At 41.1% G+C, this 16,411-nt stretch overlaps 1 protein-coding gene and 1 non-coding gene across 3 annotated transcripts in view; one reads left to right on the forward strand and one right to left on the reverse strand.

The window, feature by feature from the left end:
• The window catches only part of KCNAB1 (potassium voltage-gated channel subfamily A regulatory beta subunit 1), a 399,759-nt gene that overhangs the window by 28,030 nt on the left and 355,318 nt on the right, over window positions 1–16,411 (forward strand). The gene's annotated exons all lie outside the window — the stretch shown is intronic.
• On the reverse strand, window positions 14,324–14,407 carry TRNAC-ACA (transfer RNA cysteine (anticodon ACA)). The gene has a single exon. It is a non-coding gene; the product is annotated as a tRNA-Cys (tRNA).

Raw genomic sequence — 16,411 nt, forward strand, 5'->3', positions numbered from 1 at the left:
TGAAACACCACAGAGCCTGAAGTCTTTATGTACATAAATAATTATCCTCTCTGGAAAGTTTCTGGAAATTCCTTTTGAAAGCAGTGACAAAAATACCCAAACGATTGGTGGATTCCATTTTGAAAACTTCCCTTAAAGAGCACAGACTACTCTGAGGTCTTCAAATCGATCAACCTGAGTAAGTTTTAAGAGGTTCCTGGGAGCAGAATGTATCTGAGAATGTGTGTGTCAGGCAAGGAGGTTGTTTAATAAAAAATTATTAAATTTCATATAATTTAAGAAATTATAAGTGCATTTCAGTTCAACCTGGACACATTAGACTGGGTTTGTATTTCTTGGCAATATATTGAGCATATATAATTTTTAAAATATACAGGATTCAAAGAAAATTAGAGAATGATCCTTGAACTAGGAACAAGATGAACGTTTGATGCCCAGTGGGTTCACACATAAACCTGACAATTTTCTTGGTATCTGTATTTATCAGAAGCTGTTATTAAAACAGATACTGTGAGCAAACACTCTCCTCTGGTGGGGTGTGACAGGCACAGAGTCAGTGGAGTTTCATAACAGAATTTTTAAGCCTTCTCCTGTTATGTAATTCAAATGGAATTCTTGAAAAGAGAATTAAGGATGGTGAAGTGGTTGGTGACTTATATCTAGGCCAGTGGTCAGTGGCAAATGGTTACTGAGGGAAGATAGGATCCTTTCCAGGTAAACTGATGTAGTCATTGTGAAGTCATATAGCAAGACAAGACAAGGAGATAAGAAGCTCAGGCCAAAGGACTGAGAGAGAGAGAGAGAGAGAGAGAGAGAGAGAGAGCACGAGTGGGGGAGAGGCAGAGAGAGAGACACACACAGAATCTGAAGCAGGCTCCAGGCTCTGAGCTGTCAGCACAGAGCCCAATGCGGGGCTCAAACTCACAAACTGTGAGATCATGATCTGAGCTGAAGTTGGACGCTTAACCGACTGAGCCACCCGGGTGCTCCAATGATGGTTCATTTTAATGTGTCATCTTCATAGGACCAAGGGATGCCCATATATTTGGTTAAACATTGCTCTGGGTGTGTCTGTGAGTGTGTTTCTGGAAGAGACTAGCATTTCAGTGTGAGTGGACAGCGTCCAATCAGTTGAGACCTTGAATAGAACAAAAAGACAGAAAATGGGAGAATTTGCTATCCGCCTGAGTGCTGAGTGGAGACATTAGTCTTTTCCTGTTCTCAGGCTAGGACTTACCCCATCAGCTTTCCTGGTTCTCAGGCTTGTGGATTTGGACTAGAACAGCACGACTGGCTTTCCTGGGTCTCCAGCTTGTAGATGACAGACTGTGGGACTTGGCCTCGATAATTGCATGAACCAATTCCTTAAAATAAATCTCTCCTCTTTATTTATGCAACAAATAAATTGCATAACCAATTCCTTAAAATAAATAAATAACCCTAACTGTTACACTGTCCATTGGGAAACAAAGATGTTGTTCAAGTCTAACCTTCTTGTTTCCAATTTCACTGAACATAACTTTAGGAATTAATTCTTGGTGTTTTCTATTTTTGCCCCTTTCAAGTAATCTTGATTTTTAATGGTTTGTTTGCAGGCAGGAATTAGAAACATTATATGGCTGACAGTACTACATACAGGGTTTATAAGGAGGAGCTGCTTTTCATAGCTAGTCCCTTGATAAGAATTCAGCAGGAGGGCCTTTTTAGCTGTGTGGACAGCTGTCAGAGGGTACCTCATCAGCAGGATCTATGGCACTCTACAAAATAAAATAGTCTTCTCCCAGTAGAGAATGGCCTTTCTTCTTCACCCAGTAAGAAATGGGATGAGCCCTTCCCTGCCACCTTGATCGTTTCTGCATATAGTCAAAGTATCAACGTCAACATATAGAATCAGCATAAAGTCAAAGGAAAGTATGAACATACAGTCAAAGGAAACCAGAAACCTACATATCTGCCAAATCCTTCTTTAGGCCTGTTTCTTAAAGGTGACTAGATGCCCCTAAATGTCAGTGGTGGGTGGGGTCCAGAAGGGCTGGAGGAGCTGATATTTAGCAAATATGGTTGCTTCCATTGGCCCCCTCCACAGCAGCCCAGGGAGAGCAGAAGGCACAGAGCCACCAATGCAGGGGTGTAAAGAGGCACTGGGAAGGCCTGTGACTTGGGCAGCCAGTGCGGGGGCGTCTGTCAGTGAGCTTTCATCTTTAGACGATATGCCAGCTTCTAGCTAACTCTGCCAGATACTAGTTATCCAACTCCTCCTCAAAATGTAAATGGAATCCTTCAAGTCGACATGATGCTTCTTTGGCTGTCATGTGAGTGAGTGAGTTGTTTATTTATTGAACTATTTATTTGACGGAGGATGCCACAGAGCATAGAGTGGTCTCTATCAAATGATGAGCTCATGTGGCTTCTGATCTGCTGCAGTGGGTTTGGATTTATGCCCTTCAATATATGTCATTAAGGAGGACAGGGGTGGCTTGGGTTTTGGAGGCCCACCTCTCTCCTATATTCACACTCTTTTCTCTTGGACCTGTCCCCATTCCTCTGCGCGGGGCCCCTGTGGTTTCTCTTCCTCTTCCCCATACTTCAAATCTGCGCATTTTGGAAGCAATATGGTGACTTCATCTCCATTGTGTGTGATAACAAGTTATGCTGTTTCTTCATGAGCATCTAATTTGAATAGGGCAAAGTCCATTAATGTACAAGATTTCAGGCAAAAGACTGGGAGTACATTGCGGGGCTCTTACAGAGTGGGGCTTCTACTACCTTCTTCAAATCACAGTATGTAAGCATTCTAATTCCCAGTCATATGTGGCCTGTCCTGCCTCCCTCTACCCAGAGATTCTGTAGCATTGCTTGAGAAATAGCCAATGCAAATTTGAACTTTTGATTCTTAAGTATTTTGGGTGGTGGATCCTTTTGAGAATCTGTTAACAACCATGGATCTCCTCCCCTGCTAAATGTACTTATGCATACATAACCAAATTTTACATACAATTTTAGGTGGGTCACCAGACTCTCTAGAGCTCATCCTGAGATTCCAGAATTAGAGAAAGCTTGGTATTTGCAGTAAGGAGAGATGGATGTGGGGTTCTGCTGTGATCTTAGGCAAGTTCCTTGCATTCCTATAGATTATATCAAAATCTTCCATGCCAATAGTTCTTAACTAGGAATGCTGCTACAGGCATATTTCACCCTTTGTACCCATCCGGAACATATACAATTTGGGGGACAGGAGAATGATATTTTGAAAACTGCAACTGAGCTGATAGACCCCTAATAGGGTTGAGAATGAGGCAACCACCTACCTGACCAACCAAGGGACCTCTGGCTCCAGTGTTCGATGACTCAGGTTTTGCTCTGGAAATTTTCCACAAAGTTGAGAGGCTATTCTTCCAAGTACTAGTGGGGAGAAGAGGAGATATAGCACAGTGGAAAAGGCCAGAAGCTTAGCTTTCTCCTTCTTACAAATCTCTCCCATTGTTTTATGGATCAACATGGTAGGAAGGCAAGGAAACACTTCTAGAATTCTCTTTCTTGAAAGTTCATTAAATTGGGAGATATTCAATCTTGAGAGGATAGAGAATCTAGTTTATCTTTATTTTTTGAAAGCCTGTGTGCTTGGCATATTATAGATCCAGAATAAATGTTTTTTGACTAAATATGTTTATTTCTTTAAAAAAATTTTTTTTTCAACGTTTATTTATTTTTGGGACAGAGAGAGACAGAGCATGAACGGGGGAGGGGCAGAGAGAGAGGGAGACACAGAATCGGAAACAGGCTCCAGGCTCTGAGCCATCAGCCCAGAGCCCGACACGGGGCTCGAACTCACGGACCGTGAGATTGTGACTTGGCTGAAGTCGGACGCTTAACCGACTGCGCCACCCAGGCGCCCCTGTTTCTTTCTTTTTAAAATACATTTATTTCTCTTTGATTTTTTTAACCAGATAATGTGATGGATTCCTGTTGGCTCACTCTGGTTGAGAATTACCAATATTGTCTAAGGTTTTACTAGCCTGAGGTCATTGGAATAGATATTAACTTCTTAGTTAATTGAAATTCAAGGAGTATTTACAAGCTCTTAATATGTGCTTGATTCAGTAGAGTTTTCTAAATGGTAGGGATTTAAGATGAGAATCTATAGTCCTGTGCTATTACCAAAAATCATATGTAAATACCCACTATTGAAAAAAATTATAGTCCATCTTTGCTTTTTCTCCCCATTCCCAAAAGGAGGCTATAAACAAGTTTTTGTAAAACAGCAGGCATTTTTTAAAATGGCCTTTATTATTTCCTGGTTTATACCCCCCCTGAGTTTTTCTGGCTGATTGCTCTTTTTGCTTCGTATTGAAGGGCCCGCACATATGCAAGTGCTTTTAGGTTGGGGGAGCAGCCCATTTTGGGATCCCTCAGAAAGTACGTGTTATACAGCTGAGCCAATTTCACCATGAGCGTTATCTCTCTGTTCATCTTTGCACGAAAAAACTATGATACAGAGTTGTGGCTGCTTGAAGAGGAGGGTAACTGCAGACACCAAAGGCATCGATAGAATAGATGAAAAGTGATGAGATTGTCTACAGCTTTGTCAGTGTTGTAGCTCAAAACTACTTTCATTCAGGAGAAGATTACATTGCTTCAAATACTGGAATCCTCTCTTAGAAACTATGATTGACTACATACAATAAAGACCGCGTTTCCTTCATGATAGTAGTTGTGGTTTTGATGTAAATCCTCCTGGTGCGAGTAATAGTAATAAAAATGCTACTTATTGGATATTCTGTATGTGGTAGTCTCTGCATTAGGCACTTAAAAAATTTTTTTTAATGTTTATTTTTGAGAAAGAGAATGAGAGAGAGAGAGACAGAGTGCTAGTGGAGGAGGCGTGGAGAGAGAGAGAGAGATGGAATCTGAAACAGGCTCCAGGCTCTGAGCTGTCAGCACAGAGCCCGACGTGGGGCTCGAACTCGTGGACTGTGAGATCATGAGCTGAGCTAAAGTCAGACACTTAACCGACTGAGCCACTCAGGTGCCTCTGCATTAGGCACTTTAATATCGACTTACTATATTGACACATATTACATATTTACTCTTTCAGGTATCCATGTAAGCAGCCGTATTAGGTCGGAACTATTATTGCCACAATCCTCCTCTTATAACTGAGAAAGCTGAGGCTTCGTGGGATCAAGTAACTTGTCAGAGGTCATTAGCTGATAAATGGGGGAAAGCTGGAATTCCAACGCAAGCTCTCTAACCTTATTTTTAATTCGGTCCTCACAGCAGTCCTATAAAATCGTTACAGACATTTTGCTTTACAGATAAGAAAACAGCCCTGGAGGTGAACTACTCTGATAACGGTCGTATAGCTAGTGAATGGCAGAGCCAGGTGCGGAGCCAGATTAGTCAGACTCATAAACCAATGGTTGTCTCACTATGCCACACTGGCTGGCCATGGACGTAGTGCATGTTATAATGTAGAAAGGGAGGTACTTACCTATCAAAACTTTAAAAATTATAACCATTTACTTTGCTTAATAACTTTCTTTCCTTGGATATTCAATGTCAGAGAAAAATGCTTGGTACTTGGAGGACATGTAGAATATGTATGACATTTTTGCTCCTGCTTATAATAATTCATTTTATCCCTTTTTTTGAATATAGTAATACTTGAAAAGATTATTCTGCAATAAAATTCCTTTTAACACAATCCAATAAGTACGTTTGGGGTATGTACCCTTTGCAAGGTTCTGAGTTAGGCACAGTGATGACTATAGAGATGAATAAAACATAGTCTATTGTGGGGGACAAGGCACAATCCCGGACATCACATAGCAGATCAAGTAGGCAAATGAACAGTAACAGAGTACCATAGGTCCCAAGAATAGAGAAAAGAATATGGAGATGTTAGAAATAGAGATGGACCTTGAAGGGTTGTGTATGAGTTTGCTAGGGCAGCTACAATGAAATATCAACAACAGAAAATAGCTACAAAAATAATTCTCTCACAGTCCTGGAGGCTAGAAGTCCAAGATCAAGGTGCCAGCGGCTTTGGTTTCTTCTGAGAACTCTCTCCTTGGTTTACAAATAGTTGCCTTTTTGCTGTGTCCTAACATGGTCCACCCTCTGTCTGCATCATAATCTTAATTGTCCTTCTTCTAAGAACATCAGTAATATTAGGTTAGAACCTACCCATATGACCTCATTTTACCTTAATTCCTTTTTTAGAGGCCCCATCTCTAAATGCAGTCACATTCTGAGGTACTGGGTATTAGGACATCAACATGTGGATTTTAGAAAGACACAAGTCAGCCTATAACAGATGGGTGAACTATCAAAAGGGACAAAGTTTAGAAGGGAAAAATATGAAATTTATTCCGGGGGAGTAATTTAGTAATCTAACTTGATGGGGAAAAGATTGCATTTAGGGGAATCCTGGATGCCACTGGGGGGAAGTTGGTGTTTATGTTGCTGGGCAATGGGGAGCCACTGAAAGTTTCTAGCAATGGAGTGACTTGATAATGCTCTACTTGTGGACTATCAGTCAAGCAGTGATGTGATGGGTTTACTAGAAGGAATAAAGGTGGGAGGCTTCCATCTAGGAAGCTTATCCAGAAGTCCAGTCATGAAGAGATGAGGGTATGAATGAGGAAGCTAGCCAAGGTGGTGGTACATAAGGTGGTGGTGCTGTGAACAGTTGAACCAGAGAAACACCATGGAGGTTTAACTCCTTAAACTTGGTGCCTCACTGGTGTTGGGGGAGGAGTGGGGAATGAAAGGAGGAGTCAAAGATGGCTCCAAGCCTTCATGAGCGAAATGGTCTTGTCATTAATGAAAAGAGGAAAGACAGGGAGGGTTGGAGTGAGGGGATTCTGTTTGGGAGGGATGATGTTGAACTCAATTTAGGACATATCGAGTTGAATGTTGAATAGATGTAAACTTGAAAAGATGGGTCTAGAATTTGGGAAAGATATTGGAATATATGGAAAGTACATGAAGTCTATGAAAGTAATGAAAATATATGAAATTATGTGAAAAGTTTTGTTGGGAGAGAGAGTGGAGAGTTGTACACTGAAGTGTTAATAATGATTGTATTGGGGGTTGGCATTATAATTTGTATTCCTTCCTTTTACTGTTTTGCTATAATTTAAAACATTTACCCTGTGCAAATTATTCACTTTATAATTGCATTATGGTGTAGTAGGCTTTCCATATTTCTTAAGGCCTGTGCAAGATGAATGTAGGCTCTGTTTCCTCACTCATGGCAAGTCCAATACTCTCTACCATATATCTAAGAATTTAGAAGTCCCTCATTAAATAGTTTAGTGTGTGGATTGTCTAGAATCTCCCGGGCACTGCCCCTATTCCACACCTCATTTATCTAGACACTGAATCAGCAGCAATTGTCCTTATTTTGGAGAAGAGAGTTCATAGAAACAGGCTCACACAAGTCCTTTATTGGTAGTAGAATTTATTGAAGATCAGGGGAAACTGAGGGGCTTTACATTGCAAATATGGAAATAACACTGACCTAGGAACATTCCTCTTTTTAAAGAGTCCCTCAGCCATTTCTGCCAACTCTCTGAAGCATGAGTTCATGCCACTCATCTCTACTTCTCCCTTTGGGAACCCTCTACCCTCTGCACTCGTTTCTAAAACCCCTCCCATTTTCTGAAGAAAATGAGTTTGGTCCTCCTTATGCTCAGCCCTGTCTTTCCGGATTTTGCCCTGGGTTTTGTCTATTTCCACCCAAGAAGCCCAATAGGGTATTTTCCTAAATGAATAGTTTCATTCAAAAAAGAATTTTAGTGTCAGCCTTTAATATGATTTTTTAGCCCTGCAATAATTGATTTAAATAATACTTTAAAAACAATATTGGAAGTCATGAAGTGAAATGAGACCATCTGGGAAGTGCACAGAGCTAGAAGTAAATGAGGCCTTGAGGATGCCTACAACGAAGGGTGTAGGGAGCCCAGGGAGAGAGCCAGGGGAGACGGCAGCAAGTCAAGGAGGTGAGAGCTTTAAAAAGGGGTAGGACTTACGTCTCCTGGGACACAATGAAGGAGGATGAAGTTGAAGATGGAGACAAAGTCATTGAGGCCATAGGGTTTAGGACAGTGGTGCCATCAGCACCCAGACTAGGACTCTTGTTGGGATTGTCACACGCACTGGAGGATCTACCACTGCCTTTAAGAATACAGGCACTTCACGGACGCATGGGTGGCTCAGTCACACTTGGGCTCAGGTCATGATCTTGCAGTCCGTGAGTTTGAGCCCCACGTCGGGCTCTGTGCTGACAGCTCAGAGCTTGGAGCCTGCTTCGGATTCTGTGTCTCCTTCTCTCTCTGCACCTCCCCCACTCGCACTCTGTCTGTCTCTCTCTCTCAAAAGTAAATAAATATTTAAAAAATTTTTTTTAAAGCATAGGGGCACTTCAGGGGCACGTGGGAAGCTCGGTTGGTTAATCATCTCACCCTTGATTGCTCAGGTCATGATCTCATGCTTCCTGGGATCAAGCTCTGCATCAGGCTTCACACTGACAGTGCAGCACCTGCTTGAGATTCTCTCCCTCCCTCTCTACCCTTCCCCTGCTTGCACGCGCTCTCTCTCTCTCTCTCTCTCTCTCTCTCTCTCAAAATAAACAAACGTTAAAAAAAAAAGAATAGGTGCACTTCAGAAATCCTGAACTAACCATTTAAAGCAGTGACAGTACATCCATGTGTATGGCCAGAGAGGCTTCTAGCACCAAACTCATCTTGTCAGAGCTTGTATCAAGCTGCCCCTGAGGATTCACCTTTTAGCCAGCCTGGCTTTGTACCCTTCCTGGATCCCTACTGTTTGTCTATCACTGTCTCAGACACCAGCTTCTCTTCCCTCATCTCTAACTCCACAGTGGCAGGGATTTGTAGTAGAGAACCAGAAGTTCCTAACTCTGCCATCTCCTAAATAGGACCTCAAACAATTACTTTTTTCCCCCAGACTCAGCTTTCTTATCTGCTAAATGGTAACGAGCATCATTAGACATGCCATCTGGACCTCTCAACATTCTTATGAGGACAAAATGAGAAAAAGTATAGGCATGAATGCTCTACAAAATAGTAAAGACCTAGACTTCCCGGGTTTGGCCACCATATCTATTCCTTACTAAGTATGTGACTTTGAACAAGTTACTTAAACTCTTGTGCCCCTCATTTCCCTCATCTCTAAAATAGGGATAATAATACCTACCTCATGGGATGGTTGTGTGCTTTAAAGAGGTTAACATATGGAACAAACATGGAACAAATCATGGTACTTAGTAAATGCTATGTATGTGTCATATTGTTATTGTTATTATATGAGTGTAATATGCTTATGTATATCTACCATGTCTTGTTCCCCAAAGAAATCGAGTCAGCCAAAGGTTTACACAGTACAGAGAGATGAATTAAAAGTAAGGGAAGAAGATGGTTATTTCCTTCTGTCTTCATGCTCCTGCCTCCTTTGTGCACCCATCTTCCATTCTGACCTTGTTTCTTGCCATTTTAGATTCTGCCCCTGTCAGACCTGGCTGGGATCAGTTTGGTGCAGTTCCAGGTCCCTCTTCTACCCAGAGGAAGTCTTATATTTTGTTCAGCTCTGTGCTGGTCCCAAGTGTGGTTCATGAGGAAGCAGACAGAGACTGGAGAGAGCTGCAGGGTATTTGGAGGCCAAAGAGAAGTTGCCAGTGGAGGAGAGATGGGGAATGCTGGCAGGAGGGGGTAATTGATGGAGTGGCTGCCTGGAGCGGGCAGGAGGAGGTGGGTTCAAGAACGAGGTCTCTCAGAACAAAGTTGGCCGGGTTTTTTAAACAGTCGTCGTAAATCAAGTGAAATATAGCTGTCAGCTTTTGCAGACTATCATGACCAAAATATCTCTCAGGGCAGCTTCTCTTTGCCTGTACCACTTCGTAGTAAGGTCAACTCAAAGCAAAACTGGGAAGCTGTCAAAATGTATCTGCTCTCCCCAGACCGCTTCTCCTCTCTCCTTTCCCATATTCTTTGGGCCATCTTCCCTCAAGTCACTGGGCCCTGATGCCCCCATTTCCATGCCTGACATGCCATTCCCCAGATCCAGTCACTGTAGATGGAGGCCAGCCACATGGCAGGAGCCCCCACATGTAATTTAATATTTGCAGTGCCTCATATCTCTATTCTTACAAGGGAACAAAAACCCAGGAAGCGTGAGGGTAAGCTCAAGGTCATGCAGACAAGAAGTGGCAGGGATGAAATTGAAACCCAGGACTCCTGACTACAGGTCCAGAGGTCTTACGGCCACTCCCCAGTGAGTCACCACTGGTGATCTTCAATGACCTTGGTTGACACTCCACCCCCTTTTGCCACTTCTTCAAAAGCTCATGAGGCGTTCTGGTCACGTGCCTTATGATGTTCTGGGCTCTGGGATTCCTTTTCCCCACAGCCACCTTTCCCACCAGCCGGCCTGTGCCCCTGGCCATCTTCCTGCCTCACCATCTCTGGTTACTAGCAGTATCCTGGACTTCTCCTTTTCCCCAGCCAGCCAAGCATACAAGACCCACCTCAGCAATCGCTGGGCTAATTCCTTCTCTATTTCCCAGCCCTGTGATTCTGGTCTTGCAAATCCCAAGTTCTAAATTCTCAGCCTTGGAAATACTTAAATACAGTAAAACCTTGGATTGTGCATAACTTGTTCTGCGAGTGTTCCGTAAAATGAGCAAACATTTCTAATAAATTTCAACTTGGGAAACGAACAATGTCTCGCAATACGAGTAGTATGTGACCCTGAATGTCACATGATCACAACTGAGCCAATGTTTCTTCTCTCTCTCTCTCTCTCTCTCTCTCACTGTGGCATTGTGGGTAATTGTCTCCCATGCTCGGATGCTCAGTCTCAGGCTGTGGTGTTTGGCAGAAATCCGTGATTTTTTAGAACATTGGAAGGTGCCCACAACTGGCACTGCCCACAACTTCGTCACTTCAAAGCACCTATGGACAGTCCTTCGCTTTTCTATACAAGATTAAGCTTAGGAATGCTTTGCTTCACTCTAGGTCAGGCTGCCTGCAGATATAGACCCTTTCCTCTGCTGCCTTATTGCCAGTTCCATTAAATACAGTATATGACAAGAGTTTATTAATACTGTACTGTAGTCAATATCCATGCAAGCATATACAATGGTCCCCAAGCAGAAAAAGATTCCATTAAGCCAATAGATAGCAGTGATTGCATTAGTGATAGTGAAAGTCATCCTACACAATAACCCTCCTCTCTCTTGTCTCCCTCACACCAGTCATGGTTTTCAAAGGTAAGTGCAGATTAACTTATTTTTCTTTATATTTTCTTTATTATTTTGTATTATATTACAGTATTGTAATCATTTTTATATGAATATTTTTGGGTTGTGGAATGAATCATCTGAGTTTCCAGTATTTCTTATGGGGAAATTTGCTTTGATATACAAGTGGTTTGGATTACAAGCATGTTTCCAGAACAAATTATGCTCACAAACCAAGGTTTTACTGTATTCTTTTCTCTGCATCCATACATGGGCAACAGCTGAGCATCATAGAGGAAAGAATCACATCATCTTGCCAGTTGGTGGACCTCAAGTTTCCAATGACCAGCCTCAGTGGGGGCCTCACTAATGCTTCATGATCCTATTCCTTGACTCTGACAGTTCAATTTTACTTGCTACTTCAACATTTCATTCCTATTTCAAGCTCCCTTCTTTTTATTATATATATATGTGTATATATATATAAATACATATTTATATGAATACATTTTTATTTATGTATTTATATAAATGTATTTATACATTTATATATACATATATGTATACATTATACATTTATATAAATATATATATGTATATATATAAATACATATATGTATATACAAATACATATATGTATTTATATATATACATATATGTATATATAAATACATATATGTATTTATATAAATACATTCTTTTCATTTTATATAAATATAAATATATAAAAATATATAAATATGTATTTATATAAACATTTATATTTATATAAATATATTATTTATGTATTTATATAAATACATATATATTTATATAAATACATAAATAATATATTATTTATATATTTATATATAAAAATATATTAATTTATATAAATATATTATTTATATAATATAAATATATTATTTATGTAAATATATTATTTATATATTTATATAAATACATATATATTTATATAAATATATAAATAATATATTTATATAAATACATAATATATAATATAATTTATTTATTTATTTATTTTAGAAAGAATGTGAGCTGGGGAGAGAGGCAGAGAGAGAAGGAGAGAGAGAATCCCAAGCAGGCTGCATGCTCGAGATGGAGCCTGACAGGAACCATGAGATCATGACCTGAACCAAAATCAAGAGTTGATTGCTCAACTGAGCCACCCAGGCACCCCTCAAGTTCCCTTCTTAGACTGTCTGAGTCCTACCCGATGACCTTGTCTTTTTCTCTGGGAAGAAATTAGAGACCATCCTCAAGATCTGCCTTAAAACTGAGACTTTCAATCTACTGTATTATCTGTATCAGTTCCTGTCCTTATTCCCCCATATTGTCAGTGGGTTCCCCTCCCATTCAGAGCCAACACCCTCTCCCAGGCCACGCTGTGGAGCACATCCCTCCAGGGCCTGGAGCCATCTATTATCTCCTTTCTTCTAGGTTCTTTTACTCTGCCTCTGCCCCCTCAGAATACAAACCTGTTCAAGTGCCTCCCTTTTTAAAAACACGGTGAGACCCTCTCCAATGCACTATACTCCTGCTGCTGCTTGGCCTCATTCCTGCCTGTCCTACCTGCATCCATCTTCTCATTTCCGCTCAGCTTCTTTCCTCCTTGCCCTGTAGCCTCCAACCTCCATCACTCCAGGAGCATGGCCTGGAGTTTGCTTTTCCTAACAGTCAACAAAGAGGTTTCCAGCCTTGTTTGGCTTGGCCTTTGAACTCTCCCTCTCTTTCGTACACCTCTCTTGACTTTCAGAACATTGCTCTCCTGAGTATTTTGACTCCCTCTTCGACTTCATTCTGACTGGGTTCTCTTTCATCATGGATCCTCTAACAGTGGTTCTGCTGAGAGCTCCATGCTCAGCCAACTTTCCTTTTCCCTTTGTATGTTCTCCCATGGGTTATCTCATCCACACCCTTGGCAAGTGAATTATTACTTATAACTTGTAGCTCTGAAATCTTTGTCTCTTGTCTACTGTCTCTTCTGACTGCCAGATCCATACTGTTCTTTTTTTTTTTAATTTTTTTTTTTTTACGTTTATTTATTTTTGAGACAGAGAGAGACAGAGCATGAACGGGGGAGGGGAAGAGAAAGAGGGAGACACAGAGTCGGAAGCAGGCTCCAGGCTCCGAGCCATCAGCCCAGAGCCCGACGCGGGGCTTGAACTCACGGACCGCGAGATCGTGACCTGAGCTGAAGTCGGACGCTCAACCGACTGAGCCACCCAGGCGCCCCTAAGATCCATACTGTTCTTATTGCCTGCCAGTTGGATATTTCCACTGGGATGGCCCATAGTCCCTTCAACTCAGCATATCCACAATGAAACAAATTATTCATTTACCTCCCCACCCCCAGTCTCTGTCTTATACTCCTTCCATCCTTCCATCCCTATGTCTTAGAAAAGAATACTGTGAAGTATATAATCATTGAGATCAAAAAACCTGAGCATCCTGCTGGACTCATCCTTCACTCCAACCCCTGCTCCACATGCTTCCACTAAGTCATTAAGTCCTATCTGTTTGATTCTGTAATGATCTCTTGAATCTGGCTTCATCCTCATTATTTCCTACCTTACCACTGCAAAGCCTTATCTGTCTACTTTAGTCTTCTTGTGTTTCACTCCCTCATCCATAGTGAGGCCAGTGAATTCAAAGCCAATCAAATCATGTCATTCCCCTACTTTAAATCCATCAGTGGCTGCCTTGGCTTACAGATTCAACTTCAGATTCTTTAACACAGCATACGTGCTCCTTCATTGCGCCCCACCTTATAGTTTAATTTCTTGTCAATTTCACTCCTTCCCACTTCACAAGCTCACATGACGTTTCCTGACTACACTCCTCATCCTCTTTCTTGCTCCATGTCCTTTTGCACATAGTTCCCTCTGAGAAAAATTCGCTGCCATCCCCTTGGTGAATTTCTTTTTTTATTATTCAAAAAAAATTTTTTTTAACATTTTTATTTTTGAGAGACAGAGACAGAGCACAAGTGGGGAGGGGCAGAAAGAGAGGGAGACACAGAATCCAAAGCAGGCTCCAGGCTCTGAGCTGTCAGCACAGAGCCCGATGCGGGGTTCGAACCCACAAACCATGAATCATTACCTGAGCTGTAGTCAGGCGCTCAACCGACTGAGCCACCCAGGCGCCCCCTGCCTTGGTGAATTGCTATGAATAGTTCAGACATCTTAGGGCCATTACCTACTTGGATAGGTCTTTTCCCAATTTCCCTAGATAGGTTATTGTCAGAGAGTTATTTACTCCCTTTTTATGGCTTATCTTGTTGTGTCCCCCCTGCCCCGATTATAAATGTCATAATTCTAGAAAACTGGAAAATGTGGAAAAATAAAAAATCGCCTTCAATCCATTCACCCAGAAATTACTTACTCTTAGTATTTTAATGGATTTCCTTTTAGTATTTAATCAATACCATATTATATACATATTGTTTTATATTATGATTTTTTGAGAAAAATTTCCATGTTATTAAATATTCTTCAAAGGCTTGACTTCATTTAAAAGATTTATTCATATCTTCTGTTTTAGAAGAAATAAACGCTCATTGTAAATAAAATTTAAAATGATACAGAGTGTACAATTTAGAAAACGAAAGTCAAATTTGGTCATAATTTTAAAATAGTTTGTGGCATATTCTCTCAGATTATTTTTCCTGTGCTTCTACTAACTTAAACATTTAAAAATTTGCATTCATGGGATAATATGTTTCACACTGTTCTGAAACTTTCTTTCTAAAAAATATTTAACAACGTATGTTTGAAAATGTATAAACAGACTTTAATGATGTCTCAACTGTAATTACCATTTTGCATTTTCCTCTTCTCGTACGCCCTGAGGCCCTGGAAGCCAAGCTGTTTTCCTGTAGGTGGACTTAATTTATTATTTTCTGAGTGATTTGAGAGAATATCAGACAGACAGTTGTGACCCCTTCTCTCCAGAGGACTCCATGCCCTCTGGGGTGGATGAGTTCTCATGAGCATCAGAGCCTGGCCAAGCTTTGACAGGTAGAGGCCCTTGCCAGCTGTGGATGCAGTTGGATGAGCAAGGCCCTTGGCTCTGGAATGTGCCTGGCCTCAAGATAAATCCAAGGATACACTTTTCTTGTTCTCCCAGAGTATTCATGGTACTTTTGTTCATGTTGAATGATCATCGTGTCCCTTTAGCTGACACATTCTCAGCCTCCATAACTGACCAGGAACGGTGGCCTTGTGATACTTCTTGGGTAGGAGTAGCATCATGGGAGCTCGGCTGATGGTATCATGGGACTGAGGATTCAGGACCTATCCCAATTCCTGTGTAGTCCAGTCAACTTGTCCCACAATGAGAGCTACCTGCCTAAATCCAGGCAGCCATCTCACAGATACAGGCTTTCCCTCAACCCCAAGAGAGTAAGCACCGATCCATCGGCAGTGCTAGAAGAAGCAGCAGGTGGTGGGTCAGGAGCTCCACGTACCCCTACAAAGGACAGAATGTTATTGTTTTGGCTGGTATGTGCTGCACCACCACATTGCTAAACCCAGCGTTTTAGTAAAAGGGTGCTGGGGGATGGGATGCTGGGGCCAGTGCTCATGTATTGATAAGTCATGAAAAGCTTCTTTCTCATCTCATCTTTTATGTCCCCCTTTATCTTTCTATCAGTTAAATCTCTAGAATACCCATAAAATGAATGTGTGGTTAAATGGATGCAATCTCGAAATTCAGGAATAGGAAAGCTTATTGCTTCTAGTAGTTGTTAGTTGAAACTTCACAATGGTCCATGCTTTATACTTTTCAGAGACAGGTCAGGAAGTATCTGTCTCCCAAGTGGATGGGCAATATGGGACCCTCAGTAAACTGAGAAGACATATGCTAAGATCACTTTGTTGGGGCAGAGTGGAGTACAGTCGTATTCCTTTGCAAAATACATCACCATTCAAATCTCTTCCAGATTCAGATAATAATGTTGAATTGAAGAAGTCTTTGGACAGACGTAGGGTTTGGGTAAATGATAACCCAAAAGGAATTATTAAAACAGTAATTTTAAAACACTTATTTTGGGAAAATACATACAAGTATACTAAAGAAGTTCAATTATAATTAATATCTGAGCTGTGTTGTCTGATTCATCAAAATCTTCAGTCCCAGGGAGTTCTG

The sequence above is a fragment of the Prionailurus viverrinus genome, chromosome C2 (assembly GCF_022837055.1).
Source record: "Prionailurus viverrinus isolate Anna chromosome C2, UM_Priviv_1.0, whole genome shotgun sequence".
Lineage (NCBI taxonomy): Eukaryota > Metazoa > Chordata > Mammalia > Carnivora > Felidae > Prionailurus > Prionailurus viverrinus.